Raw genomic sequence first — 16,313 nt, forward strand, 5'->3', positions numbered from 1 at the left:
CCCAAGGCACCTTCCCCTAAGCCATAATTCCCCTCATCATAATGTGAAAGTGCTCACACGAAAATGTAATAACCCAAATGTGGTCTAAACCAGCACACAGAATAAGGACCCCCACAGCAATTAGGAACATTTACCAGACTTTGCTCACTTCAAAACAATTGACAAAGGATTTTTTTTTTTTTGCAGTGTGAGCCTACCAAAAGGCTTGGGCTGATCAGTGCAAGGAGGGTGCGTGGAGCATTTGAGGTTTAGAAATGCACTCTGTAGGTTTTTCCATTGTGAAGTTTACTCAGAGATCAGTTCTTTGGGACAAGGCAGGAGGAGTGAAGTGAGGCTCGGCTGCCTGGGCAGGGGGAGCCGGCTCTGGGGTGAGGGGTGTCCCTTTGGTCTGTGCCCAGAGCCTCGCTCCCAGCAATTCTCAGGTGAGCTCTCAGGCAGGAGTAGAAACAAAACAGGGGCATGAACCAAACACCCAGGGCAGTGGAGTCCCCATCCCTGGAAGTGTTCAAAAAGCATGTGGATGTGGCACTTGAGGACACAGTTTAGTGGTGAACACGGTGCTGGTGCTGGGCTGACAGTTGGACTTGATGATCTTAAAGGTCATTTCCAACCTTAGCAATTCCATGATCCTAAATGAAAGCCTTTTCCTGTTTGCAGATGATGATTAATGAGGCCCATCAGACATCCCACTTTAAAATCCTTTCTATCAAATAAAGCCCCTTCTGTCACCTCATTCTTTATTTTATTTCAATCCGTTTTCCCTCATATTTCTTTTACGTGAGCTGTCAAAAGCAGTCTTTGCTGCTTTGTATCTGCGTGTCACATTTGCTGACAGCCCCAAAGAGAAGATTCTTGGACTAAAACCACAGGAAGTGTTAGGGGGAGGTGCCTGTGTCACCTGGGTGACACCGTGGGTGACACTGTTGATGGGGCTCTGGGCAGCTGGGACGAGTGGCCAGCACGTTGCTCTGCCACGGGGAGCAGCTGCTGTCCTCTGCTTCCCTCAGCACTGGTTTCATGTACAGGATTGCATTTCCAGGGCACTCAGGTGTTCCTGCTGGCAAGGAGTTCCCATAGCAGAGCTATCTTAGTGGAAAAGGTACCAACACTCATCAGCTCCCATGCAGTAATTTCTTCATGAAAGAACAAAGGCTGCTCCTGAAGTGTTATACTAAGTAGAGATTATTTTCAAAATATGAGGATTTTCCGAGCCAGAAGGCTCCCAGGCCAGCTCAGCCCGTTCCTCTGCTCTGCCCATGCACCTCCTCTCTCCATCCCAGCTCTCTCTGTCACAGAGCTCCTTCTTTATTCCTGCTCGCACATCCCAGAGATGGCAAATCCACTGCATTCACCTCCAGCCCGCTCTGCTGGGAGCGCTGGGCAGCGTGGAGGGAGTCAGCTCCTGCTGATGCTGTTCTGACAACAGATCCCTGTGTTTGCAGGGATCCTCTGCTGCTCTGGCTCGGCTCCGGGAGGGATGAATGGCACAAAGGCCCATTCAGGAAGAAGTTCCTGCCAACATGAAAGCACCAAGTTGTGTTTCCTTTGCCCAGACAGGCAGTTCAGTTCTTTGCAGTCCTTTGCATCTTTCATGAAAAGCTCATAAACCCCCAAAGCTGTATCTTGCTCTGCAGCAAAAATTATAATGGATTTTTTTTTAACGCATTTTCACTAATGTTTGTTACTCAGAGGGCTCAGGCTTTTTGATTTTCATGGCATGGAGCTGTGTTATGCAGATGCACAACATCCAGCTAGAGAGCTCAGAATGGAGGAAAATGAGTCTGTCCTCAAACCAACTCTGCTGTCTCTCCTCCCTCCCATAAATAGTTTTACTTTGCTTTACAGAAATGTTTTGAGGTTACTAATGGGAAAGGTTATGACCTGTGAATAAATAAATGTGTATATATTTGAGCACATTGGGGACCACATTGCTCTCTACAAGTCCCTCAAAGGTAGAGAGGTGGGGGATTGATCTTTTTTCCCAGGGAACAAGACTTAGATTGGATATTAGGGAAAATTTCTTCACCAAAAGTGTTGTCCAGCGCTGGCAGAGCTGCTCAGGGCAGTGGTGGGATCACCACCCCTGCAGGGGTTTAAAAGATGTGTGGATGTGGCACTTGGGAACACGTTCCCTCCTGGCAGTGCTGGGTGAATGGTTGGACTGGGTGGTCTTACAGGGCTTTTCCAACCTCGGGGATTCTGTGATTGTGGGAGTGTGCCCATAAACACTCATCCATTGAAAGTCAGTAATTGCAGGTAAAAGCAAATACTGAGAAAATCAAGTAAATGCTCAAGGACTTGTACCAAAAATCTGAACCTTGGAAAGCGTTCAGCCCCAGTGAACTCTGTTTTAAGCACTGGATCTTTTGGAAAAATATTAAAGGATGTAATCAAACTAGATAAAGCAGCAAATGTTGACAGTATGGATTGTCCAAAGCTGCTGCAGTGAAAGAATTATTCTGTGGTTGCAGTAGTTCAGGGCTGACTTTTGCACTGGAATGGAAAGGCCAGAGCTGTGTTTCACATCCCTGGAAAAGCTGCGTGGAGGGAGGAGGCAGCTGGTTCTGCCCCAAGGCTGGTGCTGAGGAGCCCGTGCCACGCTCTGCTCCTGGCTGCAGTCACTGCTGCCTTGCCGCAAATCCCACTGGTTTCCGAGTAATTCCATGTTTCTCTCGGCAGGAGCAAAGGCAGCTGCTGCCTCAGGCACGGGGGATTGTTGGGGTGGGCTGTGCAGAGCCAGCACTTGGACTCACTGCTCCTTGTGGGGCCCTTCCAGCTCAGGATATTCTGTGATTCTAAGGTTCAGTATTTCTCCTCCTCGTTTAGGAGCTGATAATTAATTACTACCAGTGAGAGAAGAGCACTGGCTGTAATTTCTGTAGCTGCTGCAAGCGCTCGGTTCCAGACGGAGGTGGAGGTTTGGCTCCTCCTCACCAGCCCTCCATCAGCTCGCACTCGGAGGGACAGACAGGCTATTTCGTGTTCTCAGCGCTCGAATGCTCGGAGATTAGCAGAGAGCAAACACCAAGGAGTAACAAGCACGATCTAATTGAAATTTCCTCTTGGATTTGAATGACTACTTGGAGACACTTCTCTCTAAGCCCTAATTGTCTAATTTTAACTATTCTTTGTTTTGCAGGTTGGAAGCTGTTTAGGTGTAGTAGGCAAATACCTGACCTTCAAAACAGCCAAGAATGGAGAAATTAAACAGATTAATGTGCCTGCTATTTAAGCCTTTGTGGTAGGTGGGATTTTTGGCTGCCAAAGCCCTTTTCTGTGAATACGAGACATCAAGGCCGTGGATATTTCAACACACATTTTATCAGCAGTGCAAACAGAGACTTAACACGAGGCATTTTGCATAAAGAACTTAATGTATTCGCTTCAGCAGATTATTTTTAGCTCCCAAGTGCAGTCATGTGGACGCTGATCCGCTCGTATTGCCCCAGTAGATTGCAGACATATGTTGGAGTAAATGTGGCACAGAAAGCATGACTGAGATAGGCAGAAATCCTTTTAAGATCAATTATTGACATGCCTCTTACAAAACCTGCTCCCTGAGTTCACCGGGGCAGGGAAGGAAGAAGGGTGGTGGGGTTTGCATCCTGCCAGGCATGGCCAGAGGGTTGTTTGGTTCCACGGGCCCTGCAGGATGGGGATAACATACCCACATCTAAATGAAAAAGGAAGAAAAACAAGCAAAAAATTTAAAAAAACCCTGGCATAGTAAAGCCAAGGAGAGGAAGATACAAATCCACTCAAATCCACGGCAACAAACTCATTCAAAGTGCCTGTACTGTACACGAAGGAAGAAATGGTCCAGATTAGGCTGTTGTTATAATGATCATAAAATGGGGTGAATGAGGTCAGCTTTCATTTTAATGTAGATTGGTTTAAACTCTGTAATAAATCTGATCTCAAAAACCAGTCTTAAATATACACACTTGTACAGTACCTTTGGTAATATAAACCAAATAAAAAATAAATATAAACCAAATAAAAACCAATATAAACCAAACTTTAATCTCTCTGCATGTTTGAAGGTTGGGAGAGAAAAACCCTTGCACTGAAGAGAACACTTCGTTCCAACTAACATTTTCTTTTCTAATTCTCTGGCTAATAAGAAATTGCTTAAAAATACTTTGTATCAACTCAACCGTGTTAAAAAAAAGGTTTGGAGATGCAATAAAAAAAACAAATCCTTGTAAATGGTTTTTGTCTCAGGAGCAGTTCTGGCTTTTTGTCCTTGATAAAACGGGGAAAGTTGGTACATGAAGGGTGCTGCTCTCCTGAGCAAGGACCAGCATTTCACACGAGCAGGTTTAATAAGTTTTAATTATCCAGTTTCCTATTCATGCTTTGATGAACTTTGTTTATGGAAACTGTGTGGAGCTTCCCAGCACTCCAGCCCGGTATCTGCCTCTTCAAAGAGGAGTCAGGATCTGCTCATCAGCTGAGCAGGAGCACCCAGACAAGAGCAAAATCAAACGCTCCTGGTTGTTTTCTCTGGAGCGAAGCAGATCCAGGCTGGCTGCCTGGCCTAGGTTGGAATAAGCAGGCATGGAAATGGAGAGGCCAGTCCTGAGGGAATTCAGAGAAAATAAAAGACAGTTGGATTCAAGAAGAAAGTTCAAACAGAAAAAAAGTTCAAACAGAAAAAAAGTTCATCTATAATTCTGTTATAAAGTAGGAAAAATAAGGATAAGCCAAAATTTTATCTCATCCCTGTTTCGTTTCTTGGACTCTCACTGTCTCACATGAGTCTCTGCGTGCTCTACAAATATTGTATAACTCTTCAGATTCTCTTCTTTCCTTAAAAAAATAAAAAGGCAAAAAACCAAACAAAAAGCCCGACAACAAACACAACTCGAATGGAGAAGCAGAGGCACATGGAACTGAGCATCACCGCAGGTCTGTGCTCCCCATGCACTGAGGGAACGTGACAGTGCTGAACCACACCCAGGGCTGCAGGAGGAATTCCCTCTGGGACAGCCACTCCTCAGAGCCCGTGCTCCAGGGGGAGCTTTGAAATATTTCATCTCATGAGCCCTCATCTCTCTCCCAGTTGTGCTTTCTGGGCCAGTAGGAAAAGTCCCTGCCTGTGCCCTGGAGCCTTTGGGGCCCCACCTGGGAGTGCTCTGCACCTGTATTCTGCAAATGATGCTCCAGGTCAGTGGCCAAGAGGGGCCAAGTGCAGATCAGTGCAGGAAATGGGATATTTTTTTACTTTATTACCCAGCATCCACACTTGACAGCTTTAACAACCGAGCCACAGAGCAACCACTTGGGCACACGACCTCCAAGCTCCCATGATTTTACTGCTGAGCAGGACGAGTATGGATTTTTACTCCATGTTCTCTGGGAAGGAGTATTGATTTGGCACAAGAGACATCAATAGATCCAAGTAACTGAATAAAGATTCTGAAGCCAGTCTTAAAAAATAATAATAATAATAATAAAAAGTGCAGCTGATAAGTGAAATGAGCCATTTATTATTCTGAAAGCCACATTGGTCACACCGTTTGAATTCTTTGCTGAGTGTTGACTTTTCCAATTGCCTTCCATACAGTTTTCTTTTCCTCTCTCCTTGTGAAATAAAACAGACAAGGGAAGGAAGGGTAAAGGCTGTCTTTATTATCTGCTTGTGTTTCTGGAGACATCTCAATTTGTTTCTTTTTAAATCCGTAGGTATTTGGGTTTAGAAGTGCCAATGGTATGTTCTGAAAAATTCTTAATTTCTTTGAAACAGAAAGAACATTCTCCTTTTCATACACTTTTGTTTCTGGTTTTCATCAAAGTTTTATTCTTTGAAGCTTTCTGTTGACCTCCACAGCTTGCAGACAGCTCTGGCAACTGCAGCTCATCTCAGCCTTGTATGAAACAAGTGTGTAGGAAGAAGTTAGGAAAATGTCAGTGTAAGTTTGCACTATTGTACACCTGAATTTCTGTGAATAACAGCCCATTAACAGCGCTTTACATCCCCTCACATTTGTTCATACAGCCCACGTCAGCTCTCTGCCAATTTGTGTGGTTGGGCTGTAAACCAGGCGTGTGAAATCCAGCTCCAAAGAAATCAATCATTATTTAGGATAATCTGCTGTAATCTGTTAAATGCAGCGGCTTTGGGCCAATTCTCCTCTGCAGTTACAGTCTAATGTGTCCTTATTCCCCGTGCTCTGGGCTGGGGCAGCTCTGAGCAGCCACTCGGACCATTAAATCCATTTCCCCTCGGATTTCTGCCGCCGTTTTATTCAGCACTTTCTGCATTTCCGCCTTGACTTTGAGCTCTCGCATTTTCTGCGCTTTCACAAAGCAGCCTCAGGAAAGGAGGCAGAACAAAGTGGGAATAACATCTGGTAAAATCAACGGAGGAATGCTGGACCCCCCTGCTTTCCCCATGTCCCCCCAGGCCGGGACCAAACTGAGCAATGCTCTCCTGTGCTCACAAAGGTGTCCGGGCAGGGGTTCCAGCATGGAGTGAGGGCCACTGCTAGCACCAACTTTATTTTATAACTCGGAAGATGGAAATTCTGAGGGACGTGCTCCTGGTCAGCCCCGGGGCTCACGGCTCAGCTGGGCTGTCATCGAGGTGTTTCTGTGCCATCTGATTCTCCTTCTCTTTTGCAGCAGGGATTGTTCATTCTGTTCTTGCCCTGGGGACACTTGTACAGCTGCCAGGTGACACCTTACCTGGGCACAGACACCACCACGGCCCAGCCGCTGTGCTCAGCCAGGGAGATCTTTATCCCTTTAATTTTCTTTCACCATCTGCAGGCAAATTAACCAGTACACAGGACTGGTGAGCACTGGTGGAAATAAAAAGTGTTGCTCTATTTCAAGCAGGGTATAATCAGGGAGGAAGAGTGTATAAATAAAACATCTTGCATAAAATCTGGCAGGATGAGGCTTTCCATCTGCATCTGCCTGGGGCTCGCAGAGGACAGAATGCTTCAGGCAGGGGAGCCATGCTGGCTGAGAGGGGAGGACACAGTTCCCAATCCCACTCCTGGTGTTGCAAGGCATGCCAAGCCAAGGATGTTGTGGTTGGGTGCTTCAAAACCTGTGTAACTGGCAAGGGAGAGAGAGTGATTCCCTCCCAGGCCAGGCCACTCCATGATTCCATGCTCCCGCAGCGCCTGTGCCCACGGCTGGGGCTGGGCTCTCCCTGGCACCAGGCTGCCTTGGTTCCCTGGGCAGCTGCACTGTGAGAGCCTCGGCAAACCCCTCAGGGAGATCCTGGCTGGAGGCAAATTCTGATGTAAAAATTAATTTTATGCCATTTCATCTCTAAGGACCTGTAGTGGCCTTTTACTCCAGGTGGTGGATGTCCCTGGGCCCGTGCTGGCTGCTGGCCCTGGTGGCACCGCGCCGGGCTCTCGTGGCTCTGACGAGGAAGGACCAGGCAGTGGTTGGTAAAATCTCTGCTCACTCGGTGGGGAGAATTTTTCCATCCCTCTCCAGTGCTACCAAAGACTTTTGAAATCCGAACATCTTCATTAATGCCTGCTCTACCCCTTTATAAACGTACTAAATATAAAGGGGAGAAACAAAAGGAATATAGGCTGAAAAAAAAAGCTGTAATTAAGCAATGTCAGATGCCTGCAGTGTAAGTGGGAAATCTGAATAAAGACAATGGCATGTGTGAGTTAAGGGTGTGAGTCAGCCTGGAGTCAGCATGGATTGTAAGAGCTGCCTCTGGATTGTCTCCAAGAGCTAAAGCTGTACCAAAATAGGCTTCTATTGGTGTCACTGTAGTGAGGGACGTCCTACACAGGCAATTTGGCCTCAGAGAGAGTTATACACTCATTGACTCTGAGGATGAGAGACGTTTCTCTGTCCTTGTGATACACATGGACTTCAAGGCTTTGAGTTTTGACTTTGAGTTCAATGTTTAGGAGCACTCAGATCTGAGTATCATGAAGGATATGCTTTTGTACCATGAAAAGTTGCAGCTGGAGTACCAAAACAAACGGGTTTGAACAGAAACTTTGATGTTTGTTGAGGGTTTTTTTCACATTTCCAAGTCCATGAGAGAGCAGCTTTCAGTGCTTGTGTTTCCTGGAGTTTGGGGTAAGAAATGAAGTGACCATGTGTCTTTCATCACATCTGCTTGACACATCCCTGATGTGCTCTCCTTTTCTTTTTAATGGCAAGATATTTTCTTGAAGCAGAAAATGCATTTCTCAGTGTTGCTGATTTGACCCCCTGTGACTTCTTTGGTTTGCTCTCAAGTGAGTGGTGCCTTGAGGAGAAAGCAGGAGGAGCTGTGGGAGGTGGGATGTCAGCCCCTGATGCATGAGGCAGCAGGACCTGCATGTTCAGAATGAACAGGTCAAGCTTTGCCCTGGGAATGGTGCCTGGAAAGATCCCCATACGAGTCTCAGGCCCTGCTAAATGTCCATTAAAACCCAGTAGCAGCTGGTAGGCACCAGGTCCCCAGAGGATTTTCCACTGACAGGGATTAAATCAGCAGGTTTCTGTGGAACACAACAGCATTCAGGAGAAATGCTGTAGAGTGTTAAATAGAGAACGGTCACCATCCTGGAAAACGTAATGGGGGAGAGTTCTGTGGGTGGCTCTGCAGTCCTGGAGGGGTCATCCCTCTACCTGACCCCGGCTGGGCTCCCACAGGGGCAGCAGCTCCCACCAAGGGCTAATGGTGCCGTGCCCGAGCTCCTTGGAGCTGCATGGGCAGAGTCCTTGCTCCAGGAAAATCAGCCCTTCCCGTGGCAGAGGGAACAGATGGCAGTGATGATCTTTAATGGGCTGTCACAGAAATCACAGCAATGAAGCAGCTGCACTGGAGCGGCTGAAAGCAGAACCTTCTCTCAGTGCTATGCGGGGAGGAAAATTGGCATTGTTCAGTTTGGAGAATGGTTTCTGCTGCTTCTCTAGAAGCCTCCAGCTAGCTGATTTCTTGTCTCACCAGCTGATAAGCAGTTGACATGTTTCAAAATCTCCGTGACATCTTGGCAGCTGGGAGTGTTAAGGTTCTTGGGCTTTTTCAATGATCGGTGTCTCAAAGGGGCCAAGGAACAACTCGCAGGGACCACTTCAGATTACAGAAACATTTGTGTGGGAGATGCTCTGGTGGAGAAAAGTCTGCAGGGGAGGACAAGCAGAAGAAGCAACCAAGTCTTATTTAATCAAGGAACCCTTACTAGAAGAGTAAACAAAGAGAACACCTGGCTCAAGGGACACCAGGGAGAAATGGCAGCAGCTGCAGTCAGAGGTGGATGCTGAGATCCACATGGGAAAGACCTTAGAGACAGCTGGTGGGAGGTTGGTGGTGACTCCAGGGTATCTGGGCAGTCAAATACCAAAGGGGAAGTCTCTTCACTCAAAAGCAATCTAAAAAAATTAAACAGGACCCTTTGATGCTGTAAAAGGACTGCTGTCATTCCAGTCTTCCTCTTGGGCATTGCAAGGCACAGGAGGGAGAAACCAGGAGAAACCTCAGGGTACCATAGGTGATTTCTGTGACTCAGGTACTCCCTGTTAACAGGTGGTTGAACCTTTCTTTGCTCAGGTGGCCAAAGGAAGTGGTTAAGAAGCCATAAAGTCCAAATATCACCGGCCCTGGAGGATGTCATTGTCCTCCTCCAGCATTTGCTCCTTCCCAGCATCTGTTGGGGTAGAAAGAGCTGCTCTGAGGAGAATATCAAAATTAACCCCTTTCTCTCAGCTCCACAGGGACCTTTCCTATCTCAAAGCAAATCACAGAACAAGAGGTTTGTAAATAAACCAGCAGACAAAATCCCCATAAATCACAGCCTGTCACGGCACGGGCCTGGCAGCTGAGGGGAGAACTGTAAATAGAGCCTGACTGGAGAGAGCAGCAACAGGCAAAGACAATGGGTGAGGGTAGTGCAGCAGACAGTGAATTATCTTTGCCATCTGCTTTTTGCTAACACCCATTTATAGAAGAAACTAACATTTGGAAACACTGAGTACTGATTGTTGTGCCTGTGGAATAATTTTCCACTGGATACAATTAATCATTAAGCCAACAGAAGACTTGTCCCAGCGTTGCTCCAGCTGCAGCCAGAACACCTGCTGAAACGTCCGAGTTCAGCAAGCACAAACTTCCATTTAAAAACTCAGGCTCCATCCTAAAGCTTAATCCCATATTCCAGGGCTCCTTCAAAAAGCGGAGAGGGAAGCTGGGATGACAATTTGAGCTCTGTAAGGAGTGGAGGACAACTGGGAATTTTTAGAAGAAATGCCTTCATTTCTGCTGATGTGTTTGGCTGATGTCACTTGTCCCAAAATTCAGGCTTGGCTGGGGGAAAGGAGGGAGGCAGGGCACGCAGGAGTCTCCACACACATGGAGCAAGGCAACCCCTGCTTTGAGCATGTGGAGTAAGCCAGGCAGGCTGGAGAGCAGCTAGTGGTAATCACAATCAATTGCAGTTGATTAAAAGCCTCGAGAAGCCAATATATTGCAAAGAAAAACAAATAGCAACTCTGCAAAAAAGTTAATCAATAACTAGCCAAGCAGCAAACAATTAAAAGGGGAGAAATACCCTTATTCTCCCTGAACTGTGTAGTATTCCTTCTTCAGCCTCTCGGAATGTGCTGTTCCCAGGCGAAAGGCTCCAGTGGGTGCGGAGGAGGAGGAGGGCAGGGTTCCATCCTCATGGAGCATCCTGCCCACCCTTGGCCCAGGACACCAGCAGCTCCTGGGGGGTTGCAGTTGCTTTTCTCTCTCCAACCAATTAAAACAACTGAACACACTCTTTGCCAAACCAGTCCCAGTATCCTGGGATACTGGGATATCTCTGATTTTGGAGACTTTTGTCCTAAGTTTTGTTTATTTTTGTTATTGAGGCTGTGGATTGCCGTGGATCGCTGCCCAGCCTGCAGCTCAGGTGGAGGGGATGCTGCCTTCTGAGGTCGCACAAAACACCCACAGGGAGGTTTCTACCCAAAAGCCTGGGCTGCCTTGCTAAATTAATGTGATAGAAGAGTTTACTCTCTGGCGTGAAGTGACAAAGAGAATTTTCTATGAAGAAAACTGAAAGTGAACAAGACATTATACAAACCACTTAAAAATTGCCTTTTCTTTTTTTTTTTTTTTTTGGTGAGCAACAGCTTCTGGCAAGATGAATAATTTGGAAGTGAAAGTCATATTTTGAGACAGAGCAAGAGCCCTTGATCTGAAACTAATTTGTTGTCAAAAAGAGTTAAGGGATTTTAAGTTGGGCTTTATCTCGAGCAGAAAAACGCAATGTAAATACAAAGACCTGCTCAGCTCCTGCACTGCCACAACAACTTTATGCTGCTCTAAATCCTCTCTGAAATGGTGTGAAGCCAATGAGGCAGGTCCAGCAGATCTTGATTCCTCTTTAGCTCTGGTGAATATTCTCAGAGGTGACTGGAGGCAGTTTTGGAACAGCGTGAAATGAGTTGCAGCAGAGGGTGGGGTCGGTGGGGGAGGGAATGAGGAAGAGCAGATCCTGCAGGGATGGAGCAGAGGGCAGGAACACCAAGCCCTGCCCCTCAGTTCAGTGCCTTTTGGGGTATTTTGTTGGCATAAACACCCACTGGGCAGTGCCCAGGGTGATGCTCAGTGCCCAGCAGTGGAGTGCTGCTCCCTGGGTACCTGTGCTTGGGGAGGGCTGACCCTGGCTGGGGGACACTGACCATTTGGACAATGCTCTCAGGCACAGGGTGGGATTTTGGGGCGTCCTGTACAGGGCCAGGAGCTGGATTTGGATGATCCTTGGGAGTCCCTTCTGGCTTGGGATATTTTGTGATTCTATGAAATGAGCAAAGGAGTTCACAGTGGTTGGTCAGATTATTTATTGCCAATAATTTACACAAATAATTTAGATATTTTTGGTCAATACATTATTTGTGGTTGTTTTTCTGTCATTAATTGTTCAGCCATGGAGGCACCCGTATAATGCTCAATTAGTGATTAATTCACTGATTGCCACCTTTCACCCTCTGTGGGATGTAAGCAACTGCAGCCCTTGTTCCCTCCTGGAATGAATATTGATGGCAGAGGTGGCACTGGATGGGCTTTGAGGTTCCTTCCAACCCAAACCATTCTGGGAGGCTGTGACCAAAGCAGGCCAAGCTGTGTACCCGCTGCCTGCTGGGGGTGCTGACGGGTGTGGGGTGTCCTCCCCACCCCTGGGCAGTTGTCTGTAATAGCATCACAGCTGATTCTTCCTCTAGAGCAAAGGGAATCCCCCTGGAAGCTGGCAGAGGCGATGCTCCAGCGTGGAGTTTCTCAGTGGCTGGGACGGACAGCGCTGCGCTCCACACACCGGCTCCAACCGTGTCATGGTTATTTTGTGTTTCCTGCTGAAATTGCCTCCTCTTTGCCTGGAGAGTGATCTCTGGTGCTGTTGGAGGAGCTCAGCTGTCATGTGGGAAGCTGCTCCGCGACACAAATCATTCCTGGCCTGATGGCCACGGGGCGGCTGTCAAACTGCAGCGTGTGCTGAGTAAACAGGATCACGTAATAAAGACTTAATTATAAAGCTAATGGTGTAAAACTATTATGATTTGTGGAAAATCAGTCATTAACTGCAGGAGTATGAAAACCAAACATTTTTCCCTGACACTTCCACTCAGCCACACTGAGCAAACACATGCTTGAAAATTTAGAAACATCACACGTTACTCAAAGTGGTTAAACACGATGGATTGCATTTCCCTGGGCTGGTTTCTGGTTACTGAACGGAGTTTGGCTGCCACATTTGCAGCATTACACCACAGCTACAACCCCTCTTCCACAGAACAAGGCAGGGAGCTGCTGGAGCTGGTGGGCAGGGATGGACCTGTACCCTGGTACGGGCTGAAAAATGACTTAACGAGGAGCCAGAGCTTCACCTTTCTGATCCAAAATACCTCTCACTGCCACGAGAGTGGGAAAAGAGCCCCTCTTTTCCCTGAGACAAAGCAGAAACTTCCCAGCTGCCATCAGCTGGGGTGACATGTGCTGATGGTTCCAATTAGACTCCCAGATTCAAGTTTGTATCCAATCAAAAAGATTATTAATGAGAAGTAGGTCACTGTTAATTAGCTGCTGTTAACATAGTAGCTTCCTCTCTCCCAAAGACATCACTTTTTCTGATTTTAACCATCAAGTAGTCTTTCTCAGAGCAATTATCCCATCAAAACTGGTTGCTCTCACAGTTAACAATTTTCATACTAATGCAGTAATTGCCCCTGGCTTACCCACTGTCTAATCAGCAAGGTGGGTATTAGTTTCTGGAAGTGATTGATTTCAAGGGACTTTTTGCTTAATTACATTTTAGCAAACTCTGTTTTGAATCCTTAGAGAAGAGAGACGTTTTCTGTTTGGCTTTGAACTTGCTGTGTTGGAGGGATCCAAGTATCTAAATTATTCCATTCATTCTTAAGCATGCTCGTCATGAGATGGTGGAGTTTTGTCACTTCTGATTCATCTTTGCCCAGAAGAGCTCACCCCAATTGTAGGGCTCGCATTAATAAGTAAGTTTGCTTTAAAAAATAATGATTACATTATATATATCTGCATGTCAAGCATGGAGAGAGTAGAGTGATCTCTCAAAATGTAATTTGTGTATCAATCACTTAACTCAATGGTTTGGGATGAAATGTGCTATATAAATGCAAGGCCATAATTTATCTTCTTTCTTCTTGCGTCTCAACTTAATTGCACCTTTATTGCCCACTCTCACTCCCAGAACCATGAGCTGAAGGGCTGGGGCAGAGCAAATGCCCAGCTCAGGCGGTGCCGGTGGCTGAGAGCTCCAGTCTCCCTGGATCCAGGGGATGTTATGGAAGCCTCTCGCAGCCAGGCCTGGACTCATCGTCTGCCAGACATTTTCATGGAATCACAGAATCCCAGAGTGGTCAGGGTTGGAAGGGACCTTAAAGCCCACCCAGTGCCACCCCTGCCATGGGCAGGGACACCTTCCACTGTCCCAGGCTGCTCCAAGCCCCAATGTCCAGCCTGGCCTTGGGCACTGCCAGGGATCCAGGGGCAGCCCCAGCTGCTCTGAGCACCCTGTGCCAGGGCCTGCCCACCGTCTCAGGGAAGGATTCCTTCCCAACATCCCATCTAAACCTGCAGTCACCAGCCCTTGGCTCCATCCCAGAGACACCTGGTGTGTTGATTTCCCAGTGGTAGAAGATGCTCCCACTGATCTGCAGGAGTTGATCTCTGACTCCCCTTTACTTCTAAAATTCACATTTTTTATGAGTAGAAAGACTTTGGTGTTCTCTGCCTGCAACCCCAGAGCAAGAGATCTCCACTTAATGCATTGATTCCTAATGATGGAAGTGTCTTGGGGGAGAGCAAGAGGAAAATGGGAGGAAGAAAACCATTTTGTTTACAACCTTTAGGAATTTCTTTACAGTTAGGGACTTTTATGAGGGAGATGTACAGACAGATCTCACTGTTCCTGTCATATTTTTGCTACAGGCTTATTATTTCTGCTTAGAAATGGTCTCATTAATCAAATGTTCTGGGAATGCATGTGATCAGTGGTATCAAAATCACTAATCATCATTAAGAAGCAATGAAAATTCATTTTTGCCTGCAGTTTGCTAGACCTTACTTACAGCAGAAGACATTTTCCCACCTTCTCCCCAGCTCTGAGCCAAAGGCTGGCAGGAGCACCAGGCAGCTGCAGGCTCCAGGAGAGGGTTGCCAATTCCAAAGAGGAAGACCAAGAAAAGCAGGTCGTGTGGGTTCCATCTCAAGACACCAGAAAACTTGGAAATAACTGCAAGGCTTACTGGAGGGATAAAGGTTTGGCATTAGCTGTTGTACCCCAACTCAGCATGGCTGAACAAAGCCACAGCTTCAGGTGTCCTGTGTCCGTCTAGGTGAGCACTTCCACCTGAACTCCCTATGGCTAAACTGCTCTAAGCAGCTTGAAATTATTTGGATCAAGCGACTAACAAATACGCAAGTGGAGGAGGAAGAGAACACGAGGCATTTTGCAATTTTCAGCATCCTCCCCATTCACCCAACACCTACAGCACACCCTGGCTCTTGAGGGGTGCAGGGCTGGCGGGGTGATGGGAAGAGATGGAGCTCTCTGGATGAGGGCTGTGTCAGGAGCTCAGAGCATCACCACTGCTACCGCTCCCACACCCAAATCCTGCCACAGCTGCGCTTTGATCTGCCCTCCCCGAGCTGTGACAGAGGCAAGAGCTGATCCCGAGGGAGCAGCGCCCAGCACGGGCGGGAGCCGGGGCCGGGGCTCTGCAGGCTGGAAGAAAAATGCTGGAAGCGGGGAGGGAGAGAGGGGGCTGGAGAAAGTGTTTTTCTACTTGAAAAATGATAAAATTTTGATAACTTCAAGCCAGCTCAACCAGCAGACAGGCGGCTCAGACAAATGTATAAAACATCAAAAGGCACAGGATGGAGAGCGGTGCCGGAGAGCTCCAAATATAGATCCCTGCAATGTAATTCATTCCTGAAGCAGAAAGGGGAACTTTGCCATAACATGTTGTGTTGCAGCCCCATTTCCGCGTGTGCAATGAGCCAAGATGAAAAGGAATGCAGAGACCTGTGCATCATTCTCAGAGATTGAATGAAAAACCCCACAAAAATTAAACGTGCATAAGAAGTTAACAAGAGGAAATGCTCAAAGTGTGCTGAAACATTTTGCAGCTTGCTAAAGAGAGAGAGAAAAAAAATCCCCACCCCAATTCCATCATGTGAAGACTTTGAAATCATAACAAAGATAGAAAGGATAGATTTGGAATTCAGGTTTTGCAGCTCCCCGTGTAAGGTGTTTAACTGTTTCATTTGTTGCAGTTTAACTACAAGGGGATTATTTCCTGCTGCTGGGAGGAGCAGGGCACAGCACGGCAGCGTGCCGCAGAGAGAGCCTCCCCGAGGCACAAAGCTCTGCTCCTGGAAAAGCAGGACTCCTCCCGACAGCCGGCGGGAGACGAGGCTCGATCCCTATCTGCGCTTGAGCACACGCTCATGGGGCCTCGAGTCCTCTCGACATCTATTACTTAAAGAAAAAACATCAGTGGAACTTGAAGATGCTCTCCCAGCTTCTTTGCCCTTAACGGTGCTTGAGTGGTTTTTTCTAAGCTCATCCTCCAGCTGGAGAAGAGACCCCAGTGCTGCCCAGGGACCCCTCAGAGCCCTCAAAGGGTGATCTCCCTCTGGACAGGGCTGGTTGGAGCCTGTGCGGTGGTACCGGGGCTCTCGTGCCTGACACAGGACAAGGCACCTCATGGCAGCATAATTATACATTTGACTTTTCTGGAATGAGCAGCTAATTTATTCCTTCTGACTCGGGCAATCCTTTTCCATAAGCTCTAAACATTACTGATTCATCTGG

This window comes from Corvus kubaryi, unplaced genomic scaffold (genome assembly GCF_017639235.1).
Source record: "Corvus kubaryi isolate FWS band 111438036 unplaced genomic scaffold, C.kubaryi_AGA036_p1.0 split1-37355, whole genome shotgun sequence".
Lineage (NCBI taxonomy): Eukaryota > Metazoa > Chordata > Aves > Passeriformes > Corvidae > Corvus > Corvus kubaryi.